This window comes from Chroicocephalus ridibundus, chromosome 2 (genome assembly GCF_963924245.1).
Source record: "Chroicocephalus ridibundus chromosome 2, bChrRid1.1, whole genome shotgun sequence".
Lineage (NCBI taxonomy): Eukaryota > Metazoa > Chordata > Aves > Charadriiformes > Laridae > Chroicocephalus > Chroicocephalus ridibundus.
In genome coordinates, this window is record NC_086285.1 from 66,762,894 (window position 1) to 66,780,748 (window position 17,855).

Here is a 17,855-nt window from a genome sequence, read left to right on the forward strand (position 1 = left end):
TGCCAGGAGGGAAAAGTGAGGATTATGTTTAGACTTTCTCGGAACTGCTTCAAATCAACTAGATATCTTTGTGCTGTAAATCTCCCAACAGCCAAATGTAAAAGCAGCAAACATCTCGCTGTATGTCCCACATCCAAAGTGCCAAGAGAGAGCTTGCTCTCCCTGTCTTTGAGTACTGTTTGCACTGTCCCGATTACCTCTTTGCTAACATTCTCTTCAGAGCTGCAGTGAAACCAGGAACCACGTGGAGAAGGCACCCACACTGAAAGAGCCTGGAAGGAACGTTGGGGCTTCTTCTCAGTGTCTCTGATATAGGGTTTCACTGTCCCGGGAAACTCTCTGCTAACACCCTGCAGAGCGCTGTGCCCAATATACAGAAACGTCTTGCGGTATCTCCTACAGGGAAAGTGCCAGGAGGAATTGTGGAGCTTGGTCTCAGTGTCTCTGAGAATTGCTCTGATTATCCGTGTGAACTCTTTGCTAAGACACTCCAGAAAGCTGTCCTCAAAACCAACACACATCTTGACATATCTCCCACATTGATCGCAGTGTCTCCAGAAACGGCATTCAAGGAGCCAGGAACTTTTCTCCCTACACTGTCCATTGAGTTGTCCTCAAAACCAATATACATCCTCCTGTATCTCCCACATGGAAAGTGCCAGGAGGGAAAAGTGAGGATTATGTTTAGACTTTCTCGGAACTGCTTCAAATCAACTAGATATCTTTGTGCTGTAAATCTCCCAACAGCCAAATGTAAAAGCAGCAAACATCTCGCTGTATGTCCCACATCCAAAGTGCCAAGAGAGAGCTTGCTCTCCCTGTCTTTGAGTACTGTTTGCACTGTCCCCATTACCTCTTTGCTAACATTCTCTTCAGAGCTGCAGTGAAACCAGGAACCACGTGGAGAAGGCACCCACACTGAAAGTGCCTGGAAGGAACATTGGGGCTTCTTCTCAGTGTCTCTGACATAGGGTTTCACTGTCCCGGGAAACTCTCTGCTAACACCCTGCAGAGCGCTGTGCCCAATATACAGAAACGTCTTGCGGTATCTCCTACAGGGAAAGTGCCAGGAGGGAAAAGTGAGGATTATGTTTAGACTTTCTCGGAACTGCTTCAAATCAACTAGATATCTTTGTGCTGTAAATCTCCCAACAGCCAAATGTAAAAGCAGCAAACATCTCGCTGTATGTCCCACATCCAAAGTGCCAAGAGAGAGCTTGCTCTCCCTGTCTTTGAGTACTGTTTGCACTGTCCCGATTACCTCTTTGCTAACATTCTCTTCAGAGCTGCAGTGAAACCAGGAACCACGTGGAGAAGGCACCCACACTGAAAGAGCCTGGAAGGAACGTTGGGGCTTCTTCTCAGTGTCTCTGATATAGGGTTTCACTGTCCCGGGAAACTCTCTGCTAACACCCTGCAGAGCGCTGTGCCCAATATACAGAAACGTCTTGCGGTATCTCCTACAGGGAAAGTGCCAGGAGGAATTGTGGAGCTTGGTCTCAGTGTCTCTGAGAATTGCTCTGATTATCCGTGTGAACTCTTTGCTAAGACACTCCAGAAAGCTGTCCTCAAAACCAACACACATCTTGACATATCTCCCACATTGATCGCAGTGTCTCCAGAAACGGCATTCAAGGAGCCAGGAACTTTTCTCCCTACACTGTCCATTGAGTTGTCCTCAAAACCAATATACATCCTCCTGTATCTCCCACATGGAAAGTGCCAGGAGGGAAAAGTGAGGATTATGTTTAGACTTTCTCGGAACTGCTTCAAATCAACTAGATATCTTTGTGCTGTAAATCTCCCAACAGCCAAATGTAAAAGCAGCAAACATCTCGCTGTATGTCCCACATCCAAAGTGCCAAGAGAGTAATGTAGAGCTTGCTCTCCCTGTCTTTGAGTACTGTTTGCACTGTCCCGATTACCTCTTTGCTAACATTCTCTTCAGAGCTGCAGTGAAACCAGGAACCACGTGGAGAAGGCACCCACACTGAAAGAGCCTGGAAGGAACGTTGGGGCTTCTTCTCAGTGTCTCTGATATAGGGTTTCACTGTCCCGGGAAACTCTCTGCTAACACCCTGCAGAGCGCTGTGCCCAATATACAGAAACGTCTTGCGGTATCTCCTACAGGGAAAGTGCCAGGAGGAATTGTGGAGCTTGGTCTCAGTGTCTCTGAGAATTGCTCTGATTATCCGTGTGAACTCTTTGCTAAGACACTCCAGAAAGCTGTCCTCAAAACCAACACACATCTTGACATATCTCCCACATTGATCGCAGTGTCTCCAGAAACGGCATTCAAGGAGCCAGGAACTTTTCTCCCTACACTGTCCATTGAGTTGTCCTCAAAACCAATATACATCCTCCTGTATCTCCCACATGGAAAGTGCCAGGAGGGAAAAGTGAGGATTATGTTTAGACTTTCTCGGAACTGCTTCAAATCAACTAGATATCTTTGTGCTGTAAATCTCCCAACAGCCAAATGTAAAAGCAGCAAACATCTCGCTGTATGTCCCACATCCAAAGTGCCAAGAGAGAGCTTGCTCTCCCTGTCTTTGAGTACTGTTTGCACTGTCCCCATTACCTCTTTGCTAACATTCTCTTCAGAGCTGCAGTGAAACCAGGAACCACGTGGAGAAGGCACCCACACTGAAAGTGCCTGGAGTGAACATTGGGGCTTCTTCTCAGTGTCTCCGACATAGGGTTTCACTGTCCCGGGAAACTCTCTGCTAACACCCTGCAGAGCGCTGTGCCTAATATACAGAAACGTCTTGCGGTATCCCCTACAGGGAAAGTGCCAGGAGGGAAAAGTGAGGATTATGCTTAGACTTTCTCGGAACTGCTTCAAATCAACTAGATATCTTTGTGCTGTAAATCTCCCAACAGCCAAATGTAAAAGCAGCAAACATCTCGCTGTATGTCCCACATCCAAAGTGCCAAGAGAGAGCTTGCTCTCCCTGTCTTTGAGTACTGTTTGCACTGTCCCGATTACCTCTTTGCTAACATTCTCTTCAGAGCTGCAGTGAAACCAGGAACCACGTGGAGAAGGCACCCACACTGAAAGTGCCTGGAGGGAACATTGGGGCTTCTTCTCAGTGTCTCCGATATAGGGTTTCACTGTCCCGGGAAACTCTCTGCTAACACCCTGCAGAGCGCTGTGCCCAATGTACAGAAACGTCTTGCGGTATCCCCTACAGGGAAAGTGCCAGGAGGGAAAAGTGAGGATTATGTTTAGACTTTCTCGGAACTGCTTCAAATCAACTAGATATCTTTGTGCTGTAAATCTCCCAACAGCCAAATGTAAAAGCAGCAAACATCTCGCTGTATGTCCCACATCCAAAGTGCCAAGAGAGTAATGTAGAGCTTGCTCTCCCTGTCTTTGAGTACTGTTTGCACTGTCCCGATTACCTCTTTGCTAACATTCTCTTCAGAGCTGCAGTGAAACCAGGAACCACGTGGAGAAGGCACCCACACTGAAAGTGCCTGGAGTGAACATTGGGGCTTCTTCTCAGTGTCTCCGACATAGGGTTTCACTGTCCCGGGAAACTCTCTGCTAACACCCTGCAGAGCGCTGTGCCTAATATACAGAAACGTCTTGCGGTATCCCCTACAGGGAAAGTGCCAGGAGGGAAAAGTGAGGATTATGCTTAGACTTTCTCGGAACTGCTTCAAATCAACTAGATATCTTTGTGCTGTAAATCTCCCAACAGCCAAATGTAAAAGCAGCAAACATCTCGCTGTATGTCCCACATCCAAAGTGCCAAGAGAGAGCTTGCTCTCCCTGTCTTTGAGTACTGTTTGCACTGTCCCGATTACCTCTTTGCTAACATTCTCTTCAGAGCTGCAGTGAAACCAGGAACCACGTGGAGAAGGCACCCACACTGAAAGTGCCTGGAGGGAACATTGGGGCTTCTTCTCAGTGTCTCCGATATAGGGTTTCACTGTCCCGGGAAACTCTCTGCTAACACCCTGCAGAGCGCTGTGCCCAATGTACAGAAACGTCTTGCGGTATCCCCTACAGGGAAAGTGCCAGGAGGGAAAAGTGAGGATTATGTTTAGACTTTCTCGGAACTGCTTCAAATCAACTAGATATCTTTGTGCTGTAAATCTCCCAACAGCCAAATGTAAAAGCAGCAAACATCTCGCTGTATGTCCCACATCCAAAGTGCCAAGAGAGAGCTTGCTCTCCCTGTCTTTGAGTACTGTTTGCACTGTCCCGATTACCTCTTTGCTAACATTCTCTTCAGAGCTGCAGTGAAACCAGGAACCACGTGGAGAAGGCACCCACACTGAAAGTGCCTGGAGGGAACATTGGGGCTTCTTCTCAGTGTCTCTGTTATAGGGTTTCACTGTCCCGGGAAACTCTCTGCTAACACCCTGCAGAGCGCTGTGCCCAATATACAGAAACGTCTTGCGGTATCTCCTACAGGGAAAGTGCCAGGAGGAATTGTGGAGCTTGGTCTCAGTGTCTCTGAGAATTGCTCTGATTATCCGTGTGACCTCTTTGCTAAGACACTCCAGAAAGCTGTCCTCAAAACCAACACACATCTTGACATATCTCCCACATTGATCGCAGTGTCTCCAGAAACGGCATTCAAGGAGCCAGGAACTTTTCTCCCTACACTGTCCATTGAGTTGTCCTCAAAACCAATATACATCCTCCTGTATCTCCCACATGGAAAGTGCCAGGAGGGAAAAATGAGGATTATGTTTAGACTTTCTCGGAACTGCTTCAAATCAACTAGATATCTTTGTGCTGTAAATCTCCCAACAGCCAAATGTAAAAGCAGCAAACATCTCGCTGTATGTCCCACATCCAAAGTGCCGAGAGAGTAATGTAGAGCTTGCTCTCCCTGTCTTTGAGTACTGTTTGCACTGTCCCGATTACCTCTTTGCTAACATTCTCTTCAGAGCTGCAGTGAAACCAGGAACCACGTGGAGAAGGCACCCACACTGAAAGTGCCTGGAGGGAACATTGGGGCTTCTTCTCAGTGTCTCTGACATAGGGTTTCACTGTCCCGGGAAACTCTCTGCTAACACCCTGCAGAGCGCTGTGCCCAATGTACAGAAACGTCTTGCGGTATCCCCTACAGGGAAAGTGCCAGGAGGGAAAAGTGAGGATTATGTTTAGACTTTCTCGGAACTGCTTCAAATCAACTAGATATCTTTGTGCTGTAAATCTCCCAACAGCCAAATGTAAAAGCAGCAAACATCTCGCTGTATGTCCCACATCCAAAGTGCCAAGAGAGAGCTTGCTCTCCCTGTCTTTGAGTACTGTTTGCACTGTCCCAATTACCTCTTTACTAACATTCTCTTCAGAGCTGCAGTGAAACCAGGAACCACGTGGAGAAGGCACCCACACTGAAAGTGCCTGGAGTGAACATTGGGGCTTCTTCTCAGTGTCTCTGACATAGGGTTTCACTGTCCCGGGAAACTCTCTGCTAACACCCTGCAGAGCGCTGTGCCCAATATACAGAAACGTCTTGCGGTATCTCCTACAGGGAAAGTGCCAGGAGGGAAAAGTGAGGATTATGTTTAGACTTTCTCGGAACTGCTTCAAATCAACTAGATATCTTTGTGCTGTAAATCTCCCAACAGCCAAATGTAAAAGCAGCAAACATCTCGCTGTATGTCCCACATCCAAAGTGCCAAGAGAGAGCTTGCTCTCCCTGTCTTTGAGTACTGTTTGCACTGTCCCGATTACCTCTTTGCTAACATTCTCTTCAGAGCTGCAGTGAAACCAGGAACCACGTGGAGAAGGCACCCACACTGAAAGTGCCTGGAAGGAACATTGGGGCTTCTTCTCAGTGTCTCTGACATAGGGTTTCACTGTCCCGGGAAACTCTCTGCTAACACCCTGCAGAGCGCTGTGCCCAATATACAGAAACGTCTTGCGGTATCTCCTACAGGGAAAGTGCCAGGAGGGAAAAGTGAGGATTATGTTTAGACTTTCTCGGAACTGCTTCAAATCAACTAGATATCTTTGTGCTGTAAATCTCCCAACAGCCAAATGCAAAAGCAGCAAACATCTCGCTGTATGTCCCACATCCAAAGTGCCAAGAGAGAGCTTGCTCTCCCTGTCTTTGAGTACTATTTGTACTGTCCCGATTACCTCTTTGCTAACATTCTCTTCAGAGCTGCAGTGAAACCAGGAACCACGTGGAGAAGGCACCCACACTGAAAGTGCCTGGAGGGAACATTGGGGCTTCTTCTCAGTGTCTCTGACATAGGGTTTCACTGTCCCGGGAAACTCACTGCTAACACCCTGCAGAGCGCTGTGCCCAATATACAGAAACGTCTTGCGGTATCCCCTACAGGGAAAGTGCCAGGAGGGAAAAGTGAGGATTATGCTTAGACTTTCTCGGAACTGCTTCAAATCAACTAGATAGCTTTGTGCTGTAAATCTCCCAACAGCCAAATGTAAAAGCAGCAAACATCTCGCTGTATGTCCCACATCCAAAGTGCCAAGAGAGAGCTTGCTCTCCCTGTCTTTGAGTACTGTTTGCACTGTCCCGATTACCTCTTTGCTAACATTCTCTTCAGAGCTGCAGTGAAACCAGGAACCACGTGGAGAAGGCACCCACACTGAAAGTGCCTGGAGTGAACATTGGGGCTTCTTCTCAGTGTCTCCGATATAGGGTTTCACTGTCCCAGGAAACTCTCTGCTAACACCCTGCAGAGCGCTGTGCCCAATGTACAGAAACGTCTTGCGGTATCCCCTACAGGGAAAGTGCCAGGAGGGAAAAGTGAGGATTATGTTTAGACTTTCTCGGAACTGCTTCAAATCAACTAGATATCTTTGTGCTGTAAATCTCCCAACAGCCAAATGTAAAAGCAGCAAACATCTCGCTGTATGTCCCACATCCAAAGTGCCAAGAGAGAGCTTGCTCTCCCTGTCTTTGAGTACTGTTTGCACTGTCCCGATTACCTCTTTGCTAACATTCTCTTCAGAGCTGCAGTGAAACCAGGAACCACGTGGAGAAGGCACCCACACTGAAAGTGCCTGGAGTGAACATTGGGGCTTCTTCTCAGTGTCTCCGATATAGGGTTTCACTGTCCCGGGAAACTCTCTGCTAACACCCTGCAGAGCGCTGTGCCCAATATACAGAAACATCTTGCGGTATCCCCTACAGGGAAAGTGCCAGGAGGGAAAAGTGAGGATTATGCTTAGACTTTCTCGGAACTGCTTCAAATCAACTAGATATCTTTGTGCTGTAAATCTCCCAACAGCCAAATGTAAAAGCAGCAAACATCTCGCTGTATGTCCCACATCCAAAGTGCCAAGAGAGTAATGTAGAGCTTGCTCTCCCTGTCTTTGAGTACTGTTTGCACTGTCCCCATTACCTCTTTGCTAACATTCTCTTCAGAGCTGCAGTGAAACCAGGAACCACGTGGAGAAGGCACCCACACTGAAAGTGCCTGGAGGGAACATTGGGGCTTCTTCTCAGTGTCTCTGACATAGGGTTTCACTGTCCCGGGAAACTCTCTGCTAACACCCTGCAGAGCGCTGTGCCCAATATACAGAAACGTCTTGCGGTATCTCCTACAGGGAAAGTGCCAGGAGGGAAAAGTGAGGATTATGGTTAGACTTTCTCGGAACTGCTTCAAATCAACTAGATATCTTTGTGCTGTAAATCTCCCAACAGCCAAATGTAAAAGCAGCAAACATCTCGCTGTATGTCCCACATCCAAAGTGCCAAGAGAGAGCTTGCTCTCCCTGTCTTTGAGTACTGTTTGCACTGTCCCGATTACCTCTTTGCTAACATTCTCTTCAGAGCTGCAGTGAAACCAGGAACCACGTGGAGAAGGCACCCACACTGAAAGTGCCTGGAAGGAACATTGGGGCTTCTTCTCAGTGTCTCTGACATAGGGTTTCACTGTCCCGGGAAACTCTCTGCTAACACCCTGCAGAGCGCTGTGCCCAATATACAGAAACGTCTTGCGGTATCTCCTACAGGGAAAGTGCCAGGAGGGAAAAGTGAGGATTATGTTTAGACTTTCTCGGAACTGCTTCAAATCAACTAGATATCTTTGTGCTGTAAATCTCCCAACAGCCAAATGTAAAAGCAGCAAACATCTCGCTGTATGTCCCACATCCAAAGTGCCAAGAGAGAGCTTGCTCTCCCTGTCTTTGAGTACTGTTTGCACTGTCCCGATTACCTCTTTGCTAACATTCTCTTCAGAGCTGCAGTGAAACCAGGAACCACATGGAGAAGGCACCCACACTGAAAGTGCCTGGAAGGAACGTTGGGGCTTCTTCTCAGTGTCTCTGATATAGGGTTTCACTGTCCCGGGAAACTCTCTGCTAACACCCTGCAGAGCGCTGTGCCCAATATACAGAAACGTCTTGCGGTATCTCCTACAGGGAAAGTGCCAGGAGGAATTGTGGAGCTTGGTCTCAGTGTCTCTGAGAATTGCTCTGATTATCCGTGTGACCTCTTTGCTAAGACACTCCAGAAAGCTGTCCTCAAAACCAACACACATCTTGACATATCTCCCACATTGATCGCAGTGTCTCCAGAAACGGCATTCAAGGAGCCAGGAACTTTTCTCCCTACACTGTCCATTGAGTTGTCCTCAAAACCAATATACATCCTCCTATATCTCCCACATGGAAAGTGCCAGGAGGGAAAAGTGAGGATTATGTTTAGACTTTCTCGGAACTGCTTCAAATCAACTAGATATCTTTGTGCTGTAAATCTCCCAACAGCCAAATGTAAAAGCAGCAAACATCTCGCTGTATGTCCCACATCCAAAGTGCCGAGAGAGTAATGTAGAGCTTGCTCTCCCTGTCTTTGAGTACTGTTTGCACTGTCCCGATTACCTCTTTGCTAACATTCTCTTCAGAGCTGCAGTGAAACCAGGAACCACGTGGAGAAGGCACCCACACTGAAAGTGCCTGGAGGGAACGTTGGGGCTTCTTCTCAGTGTCTCTGATATAGGGTTTCACTGTCCCGGGAAACTCTCTGCTAACACCCTGCAGAGCGCTGTGCCCAATATACAGAAACGTCTTGCGGTATCCCCTACAGGGAAAGTGCCAGGAGGGAAAAGTGAGGATTATGCTTAGACTTTCTCGGAACTGCTTCAAATCAACTAGATATCTTTGTGCTGTAAATCTCCCAACAGCCAAATGTAAAAGCAGCAAACATCTCGCTGTATGTCCCACATCCAAAGTGCCAAGAGAGAGCTTGCTCTCCCTGTCTTTGAGTACTGTTTGCACTGTCCCCATTACCTCTTTGCTAACATTCTCTTCAGAGCTGCAGTGAAACCAGGAACCACGTGGAGAAGGCACCCACACTGAAAGTGCCTGGAGTGAACATTGGGGCTTCTTCTCAGTGTCTCCGATATAGGGTTTCACTGTCCCGGGAAACTCTCTGCTAACACCCTGCAGAGCGCTGTGCCCAATGTACAGAAACGTCTTTCGGTATCCCCTACAGGGAAAGTGCCAGGAGGGAAAAGTGAGGATTATGTTTAGACTTTCTCGGAACTGCTTCAAATCAACTAGATATCTTTGTGCTGTAAATCTCCCAACAGCCAAATGTAAAAGCAGCAAACATCTCGCTGTATGTCCCACATCCAAAGTGCCAAGAGAGTAATGTAGAGCTTGCTCTCCCTGTCTTTGAGTACTGTTTGCACTGTCCCGATTACCTCTTTGCTAACATTCTCTTCAGAGCTGCAGTGAAACCAGGAACCACGTGGAGAAGGCACCCACACTGAAAGTGCCTGGAGGGAACATTGGGGCTTCTTCTCAGTGTCTCTGACATAGGGTTTCACTGTCCCGGGAAACTCTCTGCTAACACCCTGCAGAGCGCTGTGCCCAATGTACAGAAACGTCTTGCGGTATCCCCTACAGGGAAAGTGCCAGGAGGGAAAAGTGAGGATTATGTTTAGACTTTCTCGGAACTGCTTCAAATCAACTAGATATCTTTGTGCTGTAAATCTCCCAACAGCCAAATGTAAAAGCAGCAAACATCTCGCTGTATGTCCCACATCCAAAGTGCCAAGAGAGTAATGTAGAGCTTGCTCTCCCTGTCTTTGAGTACTGTTTGCACTGTCCCCATTACCTCTTTGCTAACATTCTCTTCAGAGCTGCAGTGAAACCAGGAACCACGTGGAGAAGGCACCCACACTGAAAGTGCCTGGAAGGAACATTGGGGCTTCTTCTCAGTGTCTCTGACATAGGGTTTCACTGTCCCGGGAAACTCTCTGCTAACACCCTGCAGAGCGCTGTGCCCAATATACAGAAACGTCTTGCGGTATCTCCTACAGGGAAAGTGCCAGGAGGGAAAAGTGAGGATTATGTTTAGACTTTCTCGGAACTGCTTCAAATCAACTAGATATCTTTGTGCTGTAAATCTCCCAACAGCCAAATGTAAAAGCAGCAAACATCTCGCTGTATGTCCCACATCCAAAGTGCCAAGAGAGAGCTTGCTCTCCCTGTCTTTGAGTACTGTTTGTACTGTCCCGATTACCTCTTTGCTAACATTCTCTTCAGAGCTGCAGTGAAACCAGGAACCACGTGGAGAAGGCACCCACACTGAAAGTGCCTGGAGGGAACATTGGGGCTTCTTCTCAGTGTCTCTGACATAGGGTTTCACTGTCCCGGGAAACTCTCTGCTAACACCCTGCAGAGCGCTGTGCCCAATATACAGAAACGTCTTGCGGTATCCCCTACAGGGAAAGTGCCAGGAGGGAAAAGTGAGGATTATGCTTAGACTTTCTCGGAACTGCTTCAAATCAACTAGATATCTTTGTGCTGTAAATCTCCCAACAGCCAAATGTAAAAGCAGCAAACATCTCGCTGTATGTCCCACATCCAAAGTGCCGAGAGAGTAATGTAGAGCTTGCTCTCCCTGTCTTTGAGTACTGTTTGCACTGTCCCGATTACCTCTTTGCTAACATTCTCTTCAGAGCTGCAGTGAAACCAGGAACCACGTGGAGAAGGCACCCACACTGAAAGTGCCTGGAAGGAACGTTGGGGCTTCTTCTCAGTGTCTCTGATATAGGGTTTCACTGTCCCGGGAAACTCTCTGCTAACACCCTGCAGAGCGCTGTGCCCAATATACAGAAACGTCTTGCGGTATCTCCTACAGGGAAAGTGCCAGGAGGAATTGTGGAGCTTGGTCTCAGTGTCTCTGAGAATTGCTCTGATTATCCGTGTGACCTCTTTGCTAAGACACTCCAGAAAGCTGTCCTCAAAACCAACACACATCTTGACATATCTCCCACATTGATCGCAGTGTCTCCAGAAACGGCATTCAAGGAGCCAGGAACTTTTCTCCCTACACTGTCCATTGAGTTGTCCTCAAAACCAATATACATCCTCCTATATCTCCCACATGGAAAGTGCCAGGAGGGAAAAGTGAGGATTATGTTTAGACTTTCTCGGAACTGCTTCAAATCAACTAGATATCTTTGTGCTGTAAATCTCCCAACAGCCAAATGTAAAAGCAGCAAACATCTCGCTGTATGTCCCACATCCAAAGTGCCAAGAGAGAGCTTGCTCTCCCTGTCTTTGAGTACTGTTTGCACTGTCCCGATTACCTCTTTGCTAACATTCTCTTCAGAGCTGCAGTGAAACCAGGAACCACGTGGAGAAGGCACCCACACTGAAAGTGCCTGGAGGGAACATTGGGGCTTCTTCTCAGTGTCTCTGACATAGGGTTTCACTGTCCCGGGAAACTCTCTGCTAACACCCTGCAGAGCGCTGTGCCCAATGTACAGAAACGTCTTGCGGTATCCCCTACAGGGAAAGTGCCAGGAGGGAAAAGTGAGGATTATGCTTAGACTTTCTCGGAACTGCTTCAAATCAACTAGATATCTTTGTGCTGTAAATCTCCCAACAGCCAAATGTAAAAGCAGCAAACATCTCGCTGTATGTCCCACATCCAAAGTGCCAAGAGAGTAATGTAGAGCTTGCTCTCCCTGTCTTTGAGTACTGTTTGCACTGTCCCGATTACCTCTTTGCTAACATTCTCTTCAGAGCTGCAGTGAAACCAGGAACCACGTGGAGAAGGCACCCACACTGAAAGTGCCTGGAGGGAACATTGGGGCTTCTTCTCAGTGTCTCTGACATAGGGTTTCACTGTCCCGGGAAACTCACTGCTAACACCCTGCAGAGCGCTGTGCCCAATATACAGAAACGTCTTGCGGTATCTCCTACAGGGAAAGTGCCAGGAGGGAAAAGTGAGGATTATGTTTAGACTTTCTCGGAACTGCTTCAAATCAACTAGATATCTTTGTGCTGTAAATCTCCCAACAGCCAAATGTAAAAGCAGCAAACATCTCGCTGTATGTCCCACATCCAAAGTGCCAAGAGAGTAATGTAGAGCTTGCTCTCCCTGTCTTTGAGTACTGTTTGCACTGTCCCGATTACCTCTTTGCTAACATTCTCTTCAGAGCTGCAGTGAAACCAGGAACCACGTGGAGAAGGCACCCACACTGAAAGTGCCTGGAGGGAACATTGGGGCTTCTTCTCAGTGTCTCTGACATAGGGTTTCACTGTCCCGGGAAACTCTCTGCTAACACCCTGCAGAGCGCTGTGCCCAATATACAGAAACGTCTTGCGGTATCTCCTACAGGGAAAGTGCCAGGAGGGAAAAGTGAGGATTATGTTTAGACTTTCTCGGAACTGCTTCAAATCAACTAGATATCTTTGTGCTGTAAATCTCCCAACAGCCAAATGTAAAAGCAGCAAACATCTCGCTGTATGTCCCACATCCAAAGTGCCAAGAGAGTAATGTAGAGCTTGCTCTCCCTGTCTTTGAGTACTGTTTGCACTGTCCCGATTACCTCTTTGCTAACATTCTCTTCAGAGCTGCAGTGAAACCAGGAACCACGTGGAGAAGGCACCCACACTGAAAGTGCCTGGAGGGAACATTGGGGCTTCTTCTCAGTGTCTCTGACATAGGGTTTCACTGTCCCGGGAAACTCTCTGCTAACACCCTGCAGAGCGCTGTGCCCAATATACAGAAACGTCTTGCGGTATCTCCTACAGGGAAAGTGCCAGGAGGGAAAAGTGAGGATTATGTTTAGACTTTCTCGGAACTGCTTCAAATCAACTAGATATCTTTGTGCTGTAAATCTCCCAACAGCCAAATGTAAAAGCAGCAAACATCTCGCTGTATGTCCCACATCCAAAGTGCCAAGAGAGTAATGTAGAGCTTGCTCTCCCTGTCTTTGAGTACTGTTTGCACTGTGCCGATTACCTCTTTGCTAACATTCTCTTCAGAGCTGCAGTGAAACCAGGAACCACGTGGAGAAGGCACCCACACTGAAAGTGCCTGGAGGGAACATTGGGGCTTCTTCTCAGTGTCTCTGACATAGGGTTTCACTGTCCCGGGAAACTCTCTGCTAACACCCTGCAGAGCGCTGTGCCCAATATACAGAAACGTCTTGCGGTATCTCCTACAGGGAAAGTGCCAGGAGGGAAAAGTGAGGATTATGTTTAGACTTTCTCGGAACTGCTTCAAATCAACTAGATATCTTTGTGCTGTAAATCTCCCAACAGCCAAATGTAAAAGCAGCAAACATCTCGCTGTATGTCCCACATCCAAAGTGCCAAGAGAGAGCTTGCTCTCCCTGTCTTTGAGTACTGTTTGCACTGTCCCGATTACCTCTTTGCTAACATTCTCTTCAGAGCTGCAGTGAAACCAGGAACCACGTGGAGAAGGCACCCACACTGAAAGTGCCTGGAGGGAACATTGGGGCTTCTTCTCAGTGTCTCCGATATAGGGTTTCACTGTCCCGGGAAACTCTCTGCTAACACCCTGCAGAGCGCTGTGCCCAATGTACAGAAACGTCTTGCGGTATCTCCTACAGGGAAAGTGCCAGGAGGAATTGTGGAGCTTGGTCTCAGTGTCTCTGAGAATTGCTCTGATTATCCGTGTGACCTCTTTGCTAAGACACTCCAGAAAGCTGTCCTCAAAACCAACACACATCTTGACATATCTCCCACATTGATCGCAGTGTCTCCAGAAACGGCATTCAAGGAGACAGGAACTTTTCTCCCTACACTGTCCATTGAGTTGTCCTCAAAACCAATATACATCCTCCTATATCTCCCACATGGAAAGTGCCAGGAGGGAAAAGTGAGGATTATGTTTAGACTTTCTCGGAACTGCTTCAAATCAACTAGATATCTTTGTGCTGTAAATCTCCCAACAGCCAAATGTAAAAGCAGCAAACATCTCGCTGTATGTCCCACATCCAAAGTGCCAAGAGAGAGCTTGCTCTCCCTGTCTTTGAGTACTGTTTGCACTGTCCCGATTACCTCTTTGCTAACATTCTCTTCAGAGCTGCAGTGAAACCAGGAACCACGTGGAGAAGGCACCCACACTGAAAGTGCCTGGAGTGAACATTGGGGCTTCTTCTCAGTGTCTCCGATATAGGGTTTCACTGTCCCGGGAAACTCTCTGCTAACACCCTGCAGAGCGCTGTGCCCAATGTACAGAAACGTCTTGCGGTATCCCCTACAGGGAAAGTGCCAGGAGGGAAAAGTGAGGATTATGCTTAGACTTTCTCGGAACTGCTTCAAATCAACTAGATATCTTTGTGCTGTAAATCTCCCAACAGCCAAATGTAAAAGCAGCAAACATCTCGCTGTATGTCCCACATCCAAAGTGCCAAGAGAGAGCTTGCTCTCCCTGTCTTTGAGTACTGTTTGCACTGTCCCGATTACCTCTTTGCTAACATTCTCTTCAGAGCTGCAGTGAAACCAGGAACCACGTGGAGAAGGCACCCACACTGAAAGTGCCTGGAGGGAACATTGGGGCTTCTTCTCAGTGTCTCTGACATAGGGTTTCACTGTCCCGGGAAACTCTCTGCTAACACCCTGCAGAGCGCTGTGCCCAATATACAGAAACGTCTTGCGGTATCCCCTACAGGGAAAGTGCCAGGAGGGAAAAGTGAGGATTATGCTTAGACTTTCTCGGAACTGCTTCAAATCAACTAGATATCTTTGTGCTGTAAATCTCCCAACAGCTAAATTTAAAAGCAGCAAACATCTCGCTGTATGTCCCACATCCAAAGTGCCGAGAGAGTAATGTAGAGCTTGCTCTCCCTGTCTTTGAGTACTGTTTGCACTGTCCCGATTACCTCTTTGCTAACATTCTCTTCAGAGCTGCAGTGAAACCAGGAACCACGTGGAGAAGGCACCCACACTGAAAGTGCCTGGAGGGAACATTGGGGCTTCTTCTCAGTGTCTCTGACATAGGGTTTCACTGTCCCGGGAAACTCTCTGCTAACACCCTGCAGAGCGCTGTGCCCAATATACAGAAACGTCTTGCGGTATCTCCTACAGGGAAAGTGCCAGGAGGGAAAAGTGAGGATTATGTTTAGACTTTCTCGGAACTGCTTCAAATCAACTAGATATCTTTGTGCTGTAAATCTCCCAACAGCCAAATGTAAAAGCAGCAAACATCTCGCTGTATGTCCCACATCCAAAGTGCCGAGAGAGTAATGTAGAGCTTGCTCTCCCTGTCTTTGAGTACTGTTTGCACTGTCCCGATTACCTCTTTGCTAACATTCTCTTCAGAGCTGCAGTGAAACCAGGAACCACGTGGAGAAGGCACCCACACTGAAAGTGCCTGGAGGGAACATTGGGGCTTCTTCTCAGTGTCTCTGACATAGGGTTTCACTGTCCCGGGAAACTCTCTGCTAACACCCTGCAGAGCGCTGTGCCCAATATACAGAAACGTCTTGCGGTATCTCCTACAGGGAAAGTGCCAGGAGGGAAAAGTGAGGATTATGTTTAGACTTTCTCGGAACTGCTTCAAATCAACTAGATATCTTTGTGCTGTAAATCTCCCAACAGCCAAATGTAAAAGCAGCAAACATCTCGCTGTATGTCCCACATCCAAAGTGCCAAGAGAGAGCTTGCTCTCCCTGTCTTTGAGTACTGTTTGCACTGTCCCGATTACCTCTTTGCTAACATTCTCTTCAGAGCTGCAGTGAAACCAGGAACCACGTGGAGAAGGCACCCACACTGAAAGTGCCTGGAAGGAACATTGGGGCTTCTTCTCAGTGTCTCTGACATAAGGTTTCACTGTTCCGGGAAACTCTCTGCTAACACCCTGCAGAGCGCTGTGCCCAATATACAGAAACGTCTTGCGGTATCCCCTACAGGGAAAGTGCCAGGAGGGAAAAGTGAGGATTATGCTTAGACTTTCTCGGAACTGCTTCAAATCAACTAGATATCTTTGTGCTGTAAATCTCCCAACAGCCAAATGTAAAAGCAGCAAACATCTCGCTGTATGTCCCACATCCAAAGTGCCAAGAGAGAGCTTGCTCTCCCTGTCTTTGAGTACTGTTTGCACTGTCCCGATTACCTCTTTGCTAACATTCTCTTCAGAGCTGCAGTGAAACCAGGAACCACGTGGAGAAGGCACCCACACTGAAAGTGCCTGGAGGGAACATTGGGGCTTCTTCTCAGTGTCTCTGACATAGGGTTTCACTGTCCCGGGAAACTCTCTGCTAACACCCTGCAGAGCGCTGTGCCCAATATACAGAAACGTCTTGCGGTATCCCCTACAGGGAAAGTGCCAGGAGGGAAAAGTGAGGATTATGCTTAGACTTTCTCGGAACTGCTTCAAATCAACTAGATATCTTTGTGCTGTAAATCTCCCAACAGCTAAATGTAAAAGCAGCAAACATCTCGCTGTATGTCCCACATCCAAAGTGCCGAGAGAGTAATGTAGAGCTTGCTCTCCCTGTCTTTGAGTACTGTTTGCACTGTCCCGATTACCTCTTTGCTAACATTCTCTTCAGAGCTGCAGTGAAACCAGGAACCACGTGGAGAAGGCACCCACACTGAAAGTGCCTGGAGGGAACATTGGGGCTTCTTCTCAGTGTCTTTGACATAGGGTTTCACTGTCCCGGGAAACTCTCTGCTAACACCCTGCAGAGCGCTGTGCCCAATATACAGAAACGTCTTGCGGTATCTCCTACAGGGAAAGTGCCAGGAGGGAAAAGTGAGGATTATGTTTAGACTTTCTCGGAACTGCTTCAAATCAACTAGATATCTTTGTGCTGTAAATCTCCCAACAGCCAAATGTAAAAGCAGCAAACATCTCGCTGTATGTCCCACATCCAAAGTGCCGAGAGAGTAATGTAGAGCTTGCTCTCCCTGTCTTTGAGTACTGTTTGCACTGTCCCGATTACCTCTTTGCTAACATTCTCTTCAGAGCTGCAGTGAAACCAGGAACCACGTGGAGAAGGCACCCACACTGAAAGTGCCTGGAGGGAACATTGGGGCTTCTTCTCAGTGTCTCTGACATAGGGTTTCACTGTCCCGGGAAACTCTCTGCTAACACCCTGCAGAGCGCTGTGCCCAATATACAGAAACGTCTTGCGGTATCTCCTACAGGGAAAGTGCCAGGAGGGAAAAGTGAGGATTATGTTTAGACTTTCTCGGAACTGCTTCAAATCAACTAGATATCTTTGTGCTGTAAATCTCCCAACAGCCAAATGTAAAAGCAGCAAACATCTCGCTGTATGTCCCACATCCAAAGTGCCAAGAGAGAGCTTGCTCTCCCTGTCTTTGAGTACTGTTTGCACTGTCCCGATTACCTCTTTGCTAACATTCTCTTCAGAGCTGCAGTGAAACCAGGAACCACGTGGAGAAGGCACCCACACTGAAAGTGCCTGGAAGGAACATTGGGGCTTCTTCTCAGTGTCTCTGACATAAGGTTTCACTGTTCCGGGAAACTCTCTGCTAACACCCTGCAGAGCGCTGTGCCCAATATACAGAAACGTCTTGCGGTATCCCCTACAGGGAAAGTGCCAGGAGGGAAAAGTGAGGATTATGCTTAGACTTTTTCGGAACTGCTTCAAATCAACTAGATATCTTTGTGCTGTAA